This window comes from Castanea sativa, chromosome 8, assembly GCF_040712315.1.
Source record: "Castanea sativa cultivar Marrone di Chiusa Pesio chromosome 8, ASM4071231v1".
Lineage (NCBI taxonomy): Eukaryota > Viridiplantae > Streptophyta > Magnoliopsida > Fagales > Fagaceae > Castanea > Castanea sativa.
Window position 1 is genome coordinate 51,479,336 of NC_134020.1, and position 13,285 is coordinate 51,492,620.

Consider the following 13,285-nt stretch of genomic DNA (forward strand, 5'->3'; position numbering starts at 1 on the left):
ATTGGGTGGTGCAACTGAAGATTTAGTGCCTCCATTTCCTTTTCCAACTACTTCAGTATAATCAATTACCTATAGGTAGGCATCAATGCATGTTCCTTGCTAGTACTTGAACCATGTTTGGTTTTACTATTTTAGTCTAATACTGGAAGCATACTCGGTTGTACTTTTTAAGATACTAGCTTGTTTGTTTCAATGTAGGAGTACGTTCACATGTAATCTCATGTCAATTCAGTATTTTCTTAAAGTAGCTGCATAAAAATTTTAGTCCCATTTATGGTTCAAATCAGCACTTTCCCTTCCCAATAATGTTCTAATTTCATTTTGGAATACTATTATAAAATGTAAGAAAAAATGTCCCTCAAAGAAAGAAACAAACAAAAAAAGAAAAAAAAAAAACTGTCAGTTGATAGCCTCTACTAATACACATGCGTAAAAAAAACTCACTTTTGGAGTCAATGAGTTAAGCCTAAAGAGAAAGGGAGGGGAAGATTCAAATTAGTGATCTCCATATTATAAGGCCTAGTCTCGTACAGATTGCCCTATATCTTGGTATTGCACCCTTTTTATTTCCATAAAAGAGAAGCCAAGATGCTAGCACGGCAAGTACTACTCTTCATATTATAAAACAAAACAAAATATCATTTTACTAATATAAAGGATGACTAGGAACAAAGGCTGTATGATTGTGATTCCTTTTTAGTTTTCACCCCACCATTTTTTTTTTCTTTAATGTTCTTTTCAAATTTTATACCTCTAATCCTTCTATATCCCATCCACGAATCCTTACATGGCACTGATGAATAGTCCTAACTGCCCAGATAATCTTTGTATGCCCGTGCCATTTCGTCAAAAGGCAATTTTACAAAGGTGTAGGACAGTAGTTTTGATCTTGTGAAGTATAGCCATATTTCATCTAAGAAGGCCTGCCTGAAAATAACCTGCACAGAAAAATATGTCAAACATAGTGGCTCCAATTAGTTCTAGAGTCTAGTAGACACTAGTCATTGTCCTGACCTTGTCAATTGGAATTTCCTAAAATTAGTGGAGGGATTCTGCAGGTGAGTCAAAATTCCACCTATAGAATGCTACTTAGTTTTTCAATCCTTATGAATGATGACATTAACTGTTGAGTTTTGTATTAGTTTTATTCTGGTTCAATACTCAACAAAAAAGGATTTTTATTTTTACAGTACTAAACAAAATCTTTATCCTGCAACCCCCTTTTTTTTTTTTTTTGATACAAATTTTATATAAAGAATAACTTGTCAATTTATTGAGACTATTGGGACACAGATAATCATCATACATTTATGAGTATACCATTCCTGGATATTACTTGACTTGCCAAGCTGATAGTATTGAGTATTGACAATTAAACATGCATAAAGACTTAAGCAACTAGAAAGGTAATTACATAAGAGGATTTACATTGAACTAATAAATGAGGATGGACCTGGAGGAACTGAGACGTCAACAAATCCTTCCATCATTTGTACTACTTTTGTTCATTGTTGGCCTTAGTGATGGATCCTCCTGAATGCACCATATTGCAATCATCACATATTTCTCTACTCTCTTCATGTCATCGATTGCCTCCTCATCATTCTCCACTAACTGATCCAGTTTCTTGTCTTTATAGCAATCATATGCCCAGTCAACTAGTATCATCTGATCCTCGTCCTTTGCCTCTGCTTCAAAACTCTTCCTGCAGCAAATGAGCTCTATAACAAAATGCCAAAGCTATAAACATCCACCTTGATTGTAACAGGCATGTTTCTGAACCATTCAGGTGCAACATACCCTTTAGTTCCCCTGATTCCAGTAGTAGTACGAGCTTGGTCTATTTTCAAAACCTTAGCTAATCCAAAGTCAGAAACTCTAGCTACAAAAGAGTCATCCAAGAGGATGTTCTGTGGCTTGATATCACATTGTATGATTTGGGTGCTGCATTCTTCACGCAAGTAAAAGAGCCTTTGGTGCAGACACAAGATATAGGCCCCCAATTATACACACGTATGGGAGGAAGAGCAAAAAGAAGACAGCCCAACCTGTGGCCTTATGGATGGAGCCTATTAGTTATTGGGCTTTAGATTAAGCAAGCCTGAACATTTAATAATTAGGGTTTGTGTTGTTAGCTATTTAAACACTTTTTCTGATTATTGTAACACAGCTTTTTGAGAATTATAAAAAATGTTTGTTTTCTTTTACACTGGTGCCGACTCCAGTTTGCTTGGTGCTGACTCCAAGCAGCCCTTAGGTGCTGACTCCTAGGGTTTATCCTATCATTTTTCTGTTCTATTATACTATTGTGGTTGTCCTACGTCAGTTTTGGTATCAGAGCAGACTTTCGGTCCATTCTACACAATCGTAGACAACCACGTCAAAGCAAAGCCATCAAAAAAGAGCAAGCCAACCATGACAGTACCTTTCAAATTTTTGCCCCATGAGATCTTGAACAAGCCCAAGCCAGTCCCTGCAATCCGTGTATTCCCCCAAGCCCCACATGAGTTTTCACCCCCAAACTAACAGAAAAGCCAGCGGCGCCTCCCAAGCTGGTAACCACCATCCGTGCTCGCCTTTGATCACAGAACCCACAGCCCAAAAAAAAAAAAAAAAAAAAAAAAAAAAGAAGAAGAAGCAGAGACCCACGGACCCAGCCGCCAACACCCATTGCCGCGAAGCCCAACAACCACCAGCCGCCACGAAGCCCAACAGCCACCACTGCCACCAGCCGCCGCGAAGCCCAACCGTCACCAGCCACCAGCCGTCGTGAAGCCCAACAGCTAACCCTCGACCACTGCTGCTGAGGACGTCGATCACCGCCGATGCCAAGGCCGAGACGAGCAGCCTCCAACTCCGCCGATGACTCCGGCGACTCCAGCCGCTGCCTCCGTCGATGGCTCCAGCCAATGACTCCACTGTTTCTTTTCTTCCTTTTTTAGTTTCTTTTGTTTCTAGTAGCTTCTTTAGTTCAGTGTTATGTTTGGGAGTTAGGTTAGCAGAGTCTTGTTTTAAGCTGTAGTCTTTTATTGTATTTCAAAAAAAAAAAAAAAAAAGGAGAAAACACTGTTGCCGTGACAGCCCATTGCTTGTATTTGGGCTTGAATTGTTTCACAGGTTCACAAGTCAATTCACTACTTGAGGAGCAAACCGTGGCTATCTAATGCAATACGTGGAGCCACTGACTAGGGTACAATTCTGACTCTATTTTTTTTTTTTTTTGGTAGATTCAATTTTGTCTCATTAAAAAAATATTATCTTTATGTTTTTTTATGTGCATATCCCACCATACTCCATTATCCTATCCATTTTGTGCTCAAATTAGCTGTTTTACTGCTTCTATCCTCTTTCAGTACCCACTCTAAAATTTCAAAAAAAAAAAAAAAAACCAATTTTGTTTGAAATATCTGATTCTTATTACTAATTATGGAGCTTATTGGAATTTGACTTTTATTTGGGCTATCTCTTAATATTGTGAACGCTGTCACTATTTGACTGCAATTCCTTTCTTTGATTCATCGATCTAGTCTCTACATGCACTCTTGCTTGACCTTTAATTTTACATTGAGAATTGATTACTTGAATTTTTGGGAATCTCAACTGCATTCCTAAATATTGTGTTGCATGCATCTACGTAGTGGTCGCGTCATGTCAAACCCTGAATATCAATCCACTTCCGAATCTAGGCCCTCTTTAGAGCAAACCATAGGAGACCTAGCAAGAGTGTCTGTGATTTGCTGGATAGGGTAGAGCGAATTGAAACATCTCAAAGAGAGACCACTAACCATGAAGGAGATAACATGCTTAAGCAAAATAACAATGGTCACTTTATAGGGCTCCACATTTTGAACATGATCACTATAATCACTATGGTCCTAGGGATTATGATGATAGGATGTCTAAGGAAAGGATAGAAGCACCCACCTTTGATGGCTGCCTAGACCCATGGGTTTTCACTGATTGGTTACGTCCAATGGAGAAATTCTTTGACTATTACCATTGGGCTGAGAATAGGAAAGTGAGGTATGCTAGGATGAAGTTAATTGGGAGAGCTGATCTTTTCTGGGAGGACCTTGAGGAAACCCTTAGGTGACGACGTGAGCCCCCCATTATTGATTGGATGGAGATGAAGGACGCCCTCTCGAGGAATTATCTTCCTCCAACTTATAAGAGCTCCCTCATTGAGGAATGGGATCACCTAAGACAAGGCACTGCTCCTATGACCAAATACATAGAGAAATTCAAGGAATTCCATAGGCGAATTCGAATAGTTGAGGAAGAGGTTGTCACACTCAATAGGTTCAAGAAAGGTTTAAATGCTAACCTACTAGGCAAGATTATCACCCGAGGAGTCACCACCTTAAGAGAAGCCTATGACCTTGCTAGGAATTGTGAGTTAGCATCCAAATCTATCTTTTGGCGACTTTCTGAGCTTCGAAGCATTCCTCCCAACCCTTAACCTTTTGGTAGCAAACCTAAACTTGCCTTACCCCCTAAGGTCAACCTCAATAACATCCCGATACAAAAAGAGGACAAGGAAAAAGGTGTGATCAATGAGCCCTCAAGATTAGGCTCTCACCTCCAATGCTTCAAATGCAATTGGATTGGACATGTCGCAGCTAGATGTCCCTCTAGGACCCTTGTCATTCAAGAGGATGATGAAAAGGTAGAAAATGTTGAAAAGCTAGTGTATGACCCAAATGCTGAAGAAGTCCAAGGTGTTGAGGCCAAATGGGAAGATGATCCTAGCTACCTCACGTGCATTAGAGCCATCTCTCCCCAGGTTGATGATTCCAAGGCTGTTTTTGGTGTCCCTAGAGTGAATGAGGTAAGGTGTGCTTTGACAGAACAAAGGGAAACTGATGATTGGCGAAGAAGTGCCATCTTCTAGACTTACACTAAGTGTGGAGACAAAACGTGCAAGGTTATTATAGATAGTGGGAGTTGCATTAATGTGGTGTCCTCTAACGTTGTTTCCCACCTAGGCTTGAAATTGATCCCACACCCTAACCCATATAAAGTTTCTTAGGTGGATACTTCCTCCATAGCCATAAAAGAAAGATGTGTTGCCCCACTTCAATTCCTTACCTACAAGGCAGAAATATGGTGTGACGTAATTCCCATGGATGTAAGGCATATTATCTTAGGTAGACCTTGACTTTATGATTTGGATGTCACCCTTGATGGGCGATCCAATTCTTGCTCATTTATGTTTGGAGGCAAGAAGATTGTGCTTAATCCTTTGAAACCCAAGCCAATCGACATAAGCAAGAAGCCAGAAGTGCCGAAGGCGAAAGGTCTGAACATCATAAGCCCAAAGGCATTTGAAAGGGTAGCAGTTCAAGAATCCATTGTATTTGTCTTGGTTGCTAGGGAACTTCATGGAGAGACCTGTGAGGAGCAACCTGAAGAAGTGAGGTCCGTGCTTTAGGAATTTAAGGATGTTTTCCCTAAGGAACTCCCCGATCATTTACCGCCCATGCGTGATATCCAACACGCCATAGATTTTGTGCCCGGAGCGACCCTACCTAACTTGCCCCATTATAGGATGAGCCCTGCAGAACATGCCGAGTTGCAAAGGCAAGTAAAAGAACTACTTAGGAAGGGTTTTGTTCGTGAGAGCTTAAGCCCTTGTGCAGTCCCTGCACTCTTAACTCCAAAGAAAGATGGGACTTGGAGGATGTGTGTCGATACTCGTGCCATCAACAAGATCACTGTGAAGTATCATTTTCCTATCCCTCGGTTGGATGACATGTTGGATATGATGGCTTGAGCAATGATTTTCTCCAAGATAGATTTAAAAAGTGGCTATCATCAAATTAGGGTTCGTCCTGGTGATGAGTGGAAAACTGCCTTCAAGACGAAAGATGGTTTATATGAGTGGATGGCTATGCCTTTTGGATTGTCCAATGCTCCTAGTACTTTTATGAAAGTGATGACTCAAGTGCTTAAGCCTTTTATGGGAAAATTCCTAGTTGTGTACTTTGATGATATCCTCATTTATAGTAAGTCTAGGGAGCAACACTTAGACCACCTAACTCAAGTTTGTACAATCCTTAGGAAAGAGAGTTTATATGGTAACCTCAAGAAGTGCTCTTTCTTTACAGATAAAGTTGTCTTCCTAGGTTTCATAGTGTCATCTGAAGAAGTTTCTGCCGACCCCCAGAAGGTTCAAGCCATTATGGATTGGCCCGAGCCCAAAACTATACATGAGATTCGAAGCTTTCATGGGCTCGCTTCCTTTTATCGCCGATTCATCAAAGGATTTAGTACCATTATGTCCCTCATCACTAACTGCTTGAAACATAAGGAGTTTATTTGGACAAAAGCTGCTACTAAGGCCTTCAAGGAGGTGAAACAGAAGATGATTGAGGCACCTGTCATGCATCTCCCTGATTTTACCAAGCCTTTTGAAGTGGAATGTGATGCCTCAGGTATTGGCATAGGGGGAGTACTTAGTCAAGAGCGCCATCCAATTGCCTATTTCAGTGAGAAGTTGAATGATGCTAAGCAAAAGTACTCCACATATGACAAAGAATTTTATGCCATTGTATGAGCTCTTTGGCATTGGCGCCATTACTTGTTGTCTCGAGAGTTTATTATCTACTCTGATCATGAAGCTTTGCGCTATCTCAATTCCCAAAAGAAGCTAAATTTTAGGCACGGTAGTTGGGTTGAATTTCTGCAACGCTACTACTTTGTGGTGAAACATAGGGCGGCAGTTGAGAATAAGGCTGCTGATGCACTGAGTCGAAGAGTGTCTTTGCTATCAGTCATGAGTGTTAAGGTCACTAGGTTTAAACGACTTAAGGATGACTATCAGTCATGCCAAGATTTTGGGGAGCTCTACACTAGCCTAAGTAATGCTTCACACCCCGTCTTGGATGATTATACCTTTCAGGATGGTTACTTGTTCAAAGCCAACAAGTTGTGTATCCCTCGGTCATCAGTGAGAGATTTCCTAGTTTGGGAGATACATGCAGGAGGCCTTGCAGGTCATTTTGGTCGTGATAAGACAATTGAGGAAGTGGAATGTCAATTCTATTGGCCTAGTCTTAAGAGGAGCGTTGCTAAGATAGTTGGTCAGTGTCGTACATATCAACTAGCCAAACATCGCAAGCAAAACACTGGTCTGTACACGCCTTTACCTGTGCCAGATCGCCCGTGGCAAGACATGAGTATGGACTTTGTGCTAGGTTTGCCCCGCACCTTTAGGAAGCATGATTCTATCCTAGTAGTTGTTGATCGCTTCTCTAAGATGGCTCATTTTCTACCATGTTCTAAGACTTCTGATGCTTCTAAAATTGCAAAGCTTTACTTTGATGAGATTTTCAAGCTTTGTGGTCTCCCCAAAACCATAGTGTCTGATAGGGATGTTCGCTTCATGAGTTATTTTTGGAAGACCTTGTGGCATTTAGTAGGCACCAAATTGAAATTTTTTACGGCATTTCATCCTCAAACTGATGGTCAAACTGAGATGGTTAATCGTAGCCTAGGGAACCTCCTTCGGTGTCTAGTGGGTGAAGCCAATCGGAATTGGGATTCAATTCTTCCTATAGCCCAACTTGCATATAATAACTCTGTCAATAGGTCAATAGGCGTTAGTCCTTTTGAGGTTGTGCATGGATATACACCTAGGAAGCCCTTAGATCTTTTGCCCATGTCCCCACATGTTAGGATTTCTGAATCTGCTGAGGCATTCGCATAACATGTTCATGATTTGCATACTGAGATTCACAAAAAAATTCAGGTAAGTAATTCTCAATATAAAATTCATGCTGATACTCATCGGCGTCATGCAGAGTTTCAAGTAGGAGATTATGTCATGATTCGGATCCGACCTGAACGGTTTCCCTCTAGGACCGTTAAGAAATTGTAGGCTCGTAGTGCCGGTCCGTTCAAGGTATTGAAACGAATGGGCCCAAATGCATATGTCATTGACCTTCCTCATGATTATGGTATTAGCTCCTCCTTTAATATTGAGGATCTAGTTGCTTATAAAAGTCCTACAGCTATTCATGATACTCTTTTTGATGAGCCTTTGTTTAATCCTATTGATGCCCCTATGCCTACCCCTTTACCCTTAAATTTGCCCTATGCACATAAAGAATCTATTGATGCTATTTTAGATGAGCAAATTGTTTCTACCAAGGATGGAGGAGTTCACCGTTTCCTAGTTCGGTGGCGCGGGCGACCAGATTCTGATTGCATATGGATTACTAGAGATGAGCTACAGTGACTGGATCCTGACTTACTGGAGTACTATCAGAGCTCTTCAGCTTTCCACTTAACGGGGTCGAGCTCCTCTCACCCGGGGGGAGTTGGTGCGGACACAAGATATAGGCCCCCAATTATACACACGTATGGGAGGAAAAGCAAAAAGAAGACGGCCCAACCTGTGGCCTTATGGATGGAGCTATTAGTTATTGGGCTTGAGATTAAGCAAGCCCGAACATTTAATAATTAGGGTTTTGTGTTATTAGCTATTTAAACACTTTTTCTGATTATTGTAACACAGCTTTTTGAGAATTATAAAAAACGTTTGTTTTCTTTTACACTAGTGCCGACTCCAATTTGTTTGGTGCTGACTCCAAGCAGCCCTTAGGTGCTAACTCTAGGGTTTATCCTATCATTTTTCTGTTTTATTATACTATTGTAGTTGTCCTACGTCAGCCTTCTTGCAGCTTCTAATGCAATTTGAATTCTTTGGTACCAATATGGCTGTGAACCCCCAAATAGAAAGCTTGCTAAAGAACCATTACTCATGAAATCATAAACAAGAAGCCGGTGCTGCCCCTCGTTGCAGTATCCTAGCAGTTGGACCAAATTTCTGTGGTTTGTACTGCCAATAGCACTCACTTCAGCTTTGAACTCCATATCGCAGTCTTTCACAAAATCATTCATCCTTTTAACCGCAACTAGTTTTCTGTCCTCGTATTCTAGAATTCCTTTATAAACTTTTGCAAAGGCACCCCTCCCTACCTTTTCCCTGAGCCCATTTGTGGCTTTTGTTAGTTCCTCATAAGTGTAATTTCATAAATTCATGCCTGGCATGAAAGGGTATGTTTTGAGGGCATTTGGTTTCCAATATTTGAAATCGAAACAAGCAAAAAGTCAGCCAACAGGAAGAGTAAGTATAGAAACATCGAGCTGCTAAGGAGCACCGACATAATAAGTATCACAGTTGAATGATTTTTCTTCAACAAATCTGCACCTGAAGGCTTAAAAGTAGAATTATCTTTGCTTATTTTGATTAGAACTTTGTTCGCAGCGTTGGTGGGGTCTAGTCTCCCATTTGAGAGACGAATTTTCTTTTTGAAGCACCGCCCATTGCCAAAAATGGCCACTGCACAGAAACAGTCATCCAAGCAAGCTTTTCTACGCCAATCTTCAGTTATGCTGCCTCCACCATATTTTGCATAATCAAATCCGGATTGGGGCCAATTTGTATTTTGCATACTAACAAATGTTTCTGGAGATGCTTCATCGCAACTTTGTGGACGAAAGTTCTGTTTGCAACCTTCCGTAATATCATCTAGATTAATGAAGGTGTAGCCAGGTGGGCATCTGCAATTTGGTTTTCGATCATCTTCTAGGACGCAATAGCTGTTGAACCCACATGCTCCACTGCCTATGTCTTCCAGAAGATAGCATATATTAGGAGGTATATAGACCAATGAGGACCAGGCCATAGGCCAGCTCCCAGCATTTGAACTATTAGTGCTGTTTTTTGGGTAGACATATTGTGTAAAAACTTCATCATATTCCATGATTGCTCTTTGATAGAAGTCCTGTGTAGAACTAGGATTAGATGATATCACAGTAAGTATGCTTCCGTTTCTAGTTGTGAGGTATATAGAGCCAGACTCATTGAAGACCACCTGAAAGCCACTGCCAATAGTTCCACTTAACCAATAAGCAGTGTTAGACCAATCTATAGGGTATGCTAAAGTTTGAAGCACAAGATTTCCATCCGTTTGTAGTGCAAACTGGAGCCTTCCATTAGACTTATTCCTTTCTGAGTAATGAGCTACAAGCTTGCTTCCCAGACTCATTGTTTGTGTAGGTAATATTGTCTCTGTCGGATGATCAAAGCTCTACCACATATAGCCACCATCCTGGCTTGCCAGCACAAAGTTTCCGGTGTCATGCATGGCTGCATAGACAACTCCTAAACCACCCAACTCAGATTTCCATATCTATGTGCCTGTTGGGTCACTGAGTACCAATTGGCCAACTTTAGTAAGTTCACCTTTGGATCCTGTTGGCACCAGATTATCTCCATTGGCTGACCAGACAATGGTTTCTTCAGGTATTTTGTCGAACCATATGGCTTGTAGATAGCCTCCATTCCAATTTGTTGGAAACCAGAAGCAAAGTCACCAAAAGGCGATGCCCAGTAAGAGCCTTTTTCTGGTGCAGTAAGGGACGAGCCTAGCGATTGGTTGCTGAAGTTTGAGCAGCGGTGGAATATGGCAGCAACAGAACAAGAAGCAACAAGGAGAGAAGATATGATAGTTGTAAAGCCATGATATTAGGAGTTTATAATTGATACGCTGTAGTAGTATAAACGATAAACTGTATTTATGACAAATCTACTGGTAGAGGAAGATTTGCATTGGGAACATAATGTTATAAGTATTGGGCAGTGGAACTGGAACACTTTGTAGCATAAATGATAGGCTTGTATAATGACAAATCTATTTGAGTGCTTTATTATGTTTTCTTTGTCCTCTCTTAAAAATTTCCACGTTTTTGAATTTGACCCATTCTCTCATATGACTTCACTACGGTCCACTTATGATTTTTTTGTAAATAAATTAAAATTTCCAAACTGAGATGTAATTATATTTTTCTTCATTTTTTTTTTCACTTCTGCATTCCGGCCATATCTTTAATTTCGGCCAGTATCAACCGAAATGGCTGAAATTTCATCCAAGGTGGAATAGGGGATTATCATTCTAGTTTACATGTGGAGATTTTCCAACCAGAACGAAACAGAATACATAACAATGCTTCAAAGGACAAGCCATTATTTTTCATATACATGTGAGACAAAAAGATGATTATAAAAAGGCTAAATTGTAAACTACATTCCTAAAATTTTGGGGTGTTTGAATTTTATATCATGGACTTTCAAAATTTACATTTTACTCCTTATACTATTGTTTGGATTTTACATCCCAAATTCTGAAATTTCAAGATATAAAATCCGAACATTCCCAAATTTTAGAAAGTAAAATCTAAATATCCCAAACTTTAGGAGATAAAATCTAAAATTTGAAACGTTAGGATATAAAATTAAAATCTAAACATCCCAAAACTTCAGTGGGGTAAAATCTAAATTTTGAAACTTTAAGATGTAAAATCGAAACTTTAAGATGTAAAATCCAAACATTCCCTAATGTTATAATTTACAATTTAGTCTTATAAAAAGTACATAGAATTAATCTATGTCTCCAATGTGAGATTTATTAGTAAAAATATTTGTTTGAACTGTTTTTAAATTTAATAAAAAGTACAAGGAATTAATTCATCTCTCCAATGTGGCATTTATTAGTAAAAATATGTGTTTGAACTGTTTTTAAATTTCTACTAACTATATAAAAAGAGGCAATGCCTCTCCAGTGTTTTTTCGGTTTAGTTAACTTTTGTCTTTTTGTGAAGCTAGAACGGTGCGTTTGGCTGAATAAAATAATAAAAATTAAAAGGGAGGGAGACAATAACAAAGGGAGAGAGGCGAAAAGTTTGGAACTCTCTCCCGACTCTCCGTATCTCTTCTCTCTCTCTCTCTCTTTTCAGGCACAAGTCAAATTTCTATCCCAAAAAAAAAAAAAATATATATATATATATGGGAAGAAAAACCGACCAATTTTTCCTGTATCTCTATTTTTATTTTATTTTTTCTCCTTTTTTTGGTTCTTAAGATTTGTGTTTGTATTTATTTCCTTGTGGGTTTCAATCTTTGATTGTTTGCTAATATTGATCAATTATTTGCATTAAATCAAGTTAGCATAACTAAAAAGAGCTTGACCAAACAGAAGTGCCAAATTTATCCAAATTTTTAAGTTCAGATTCTATTAATCTAGGCAAACCCTAATCATGGCAGAATAGGTTCAATCATATCTCATCTCTCTTTCCCCCTAATGTATATTCTGATTCCAAGGCTTTTTTTTTTTTTTTTTTTTGTGGTTATGCTTCTAAAATCACCATTTATGTACATTGCAGATGGAGAAGGTGTTCTTGATTCTGTCCAAAGTTTTCCTCATGTAAGATTTCTCATTTTTGTTCGAATATAGCTATATCCATGCTTCTTTTCTTTGCTTTGAAAATTTTGCATGTGTGTCTTTTGAGATGAGAATGGTTAAGAGCAAGATTTGGATTTGTTTTCTTTTAATATTCTGGCATTGTCTAATTTAGCCAATTGAAGTTTGTGTAATCAATTGGAAGGCAATTGGTTACTAAAAATGGATAAGAAGAAAAGTATAGAGATCTAAAATTTGAAATTCTTAGATCTTTTGGGTTTTGTGTGTGTGTGTGTGTGTGTGTGTGTGTTCACATATGGGGATAGTGAAGGGTGAGTATTAAAATTGGATTTGATTTCTTTTGTTTTCTGACATTTTCTTGTGTAAGCAATTGAAATTTGTAAAATGAATTGGAAGTCTATTTGGTAGCTCAGAAAGGATAAGAAGAAAAGTATTAGCGATTTGAACTTTACAATTCTTAGATATTTTGGGTTATAAGTTTTTTTTTTTTTTTGAGTTCAAATATTATCTTTCCCCTTTTGTTTCTATTTGCCTTATCATTTTTCACTTATTTATTTATTGTTATACTTTTTGTCATTTGTAATTAAATTTTTGTTTAATATAAGAATATCGCATAAATATGTTTTTGTTAATAGTTTTGCAAATGTGTGGTTTTTCCTCATTCGTTACATTTTATAGGAAACTGCATAATACTTGCTTGTGGTTTAAGTCTATTTTGGCTTTGGAATATTGCAATTTCATGGTTCACAATTGTAATTAAGACAAATGATATAGTAGATGTTTAAATGAGATTTTTCTTTGCAAATTAAACTCAGTTCAACCATAATTTTGAATCTCTTTTTATTTCTTGCCACCAAGATAAATAGAGAAACAAAATTTAACTTACATGGTTTGTTGAAATTATGCCTTCTTTGTTAAAGCAAGAAATTATGTGATTGTGACTTCGTTAGAAAAATGTGCTTCTTGGAGTTAAAGCTCCTTTCTTGCTTGTCAAGCTACAAGAATTGTAAATAGTAATT

At 38.5% G+C, this 13,285-nt stretch overlaps 1 pseudogene; it reads right to left on the minus strand.

The window, feature by feature from the left end:
- Positions 1 to 1,424: 1,424 nt before the first annotated feature.
- LOC142605613 (G-type lectin S-receptor-like serine/threonine-protein kinase LECRK2) lies at positions 1,425 to 10,530 on the minus strand (annotated as a pseudogene).
- Between the last annotated feature and the right edge of the window lie 2,755 nt (positions 10,531 to 13,285).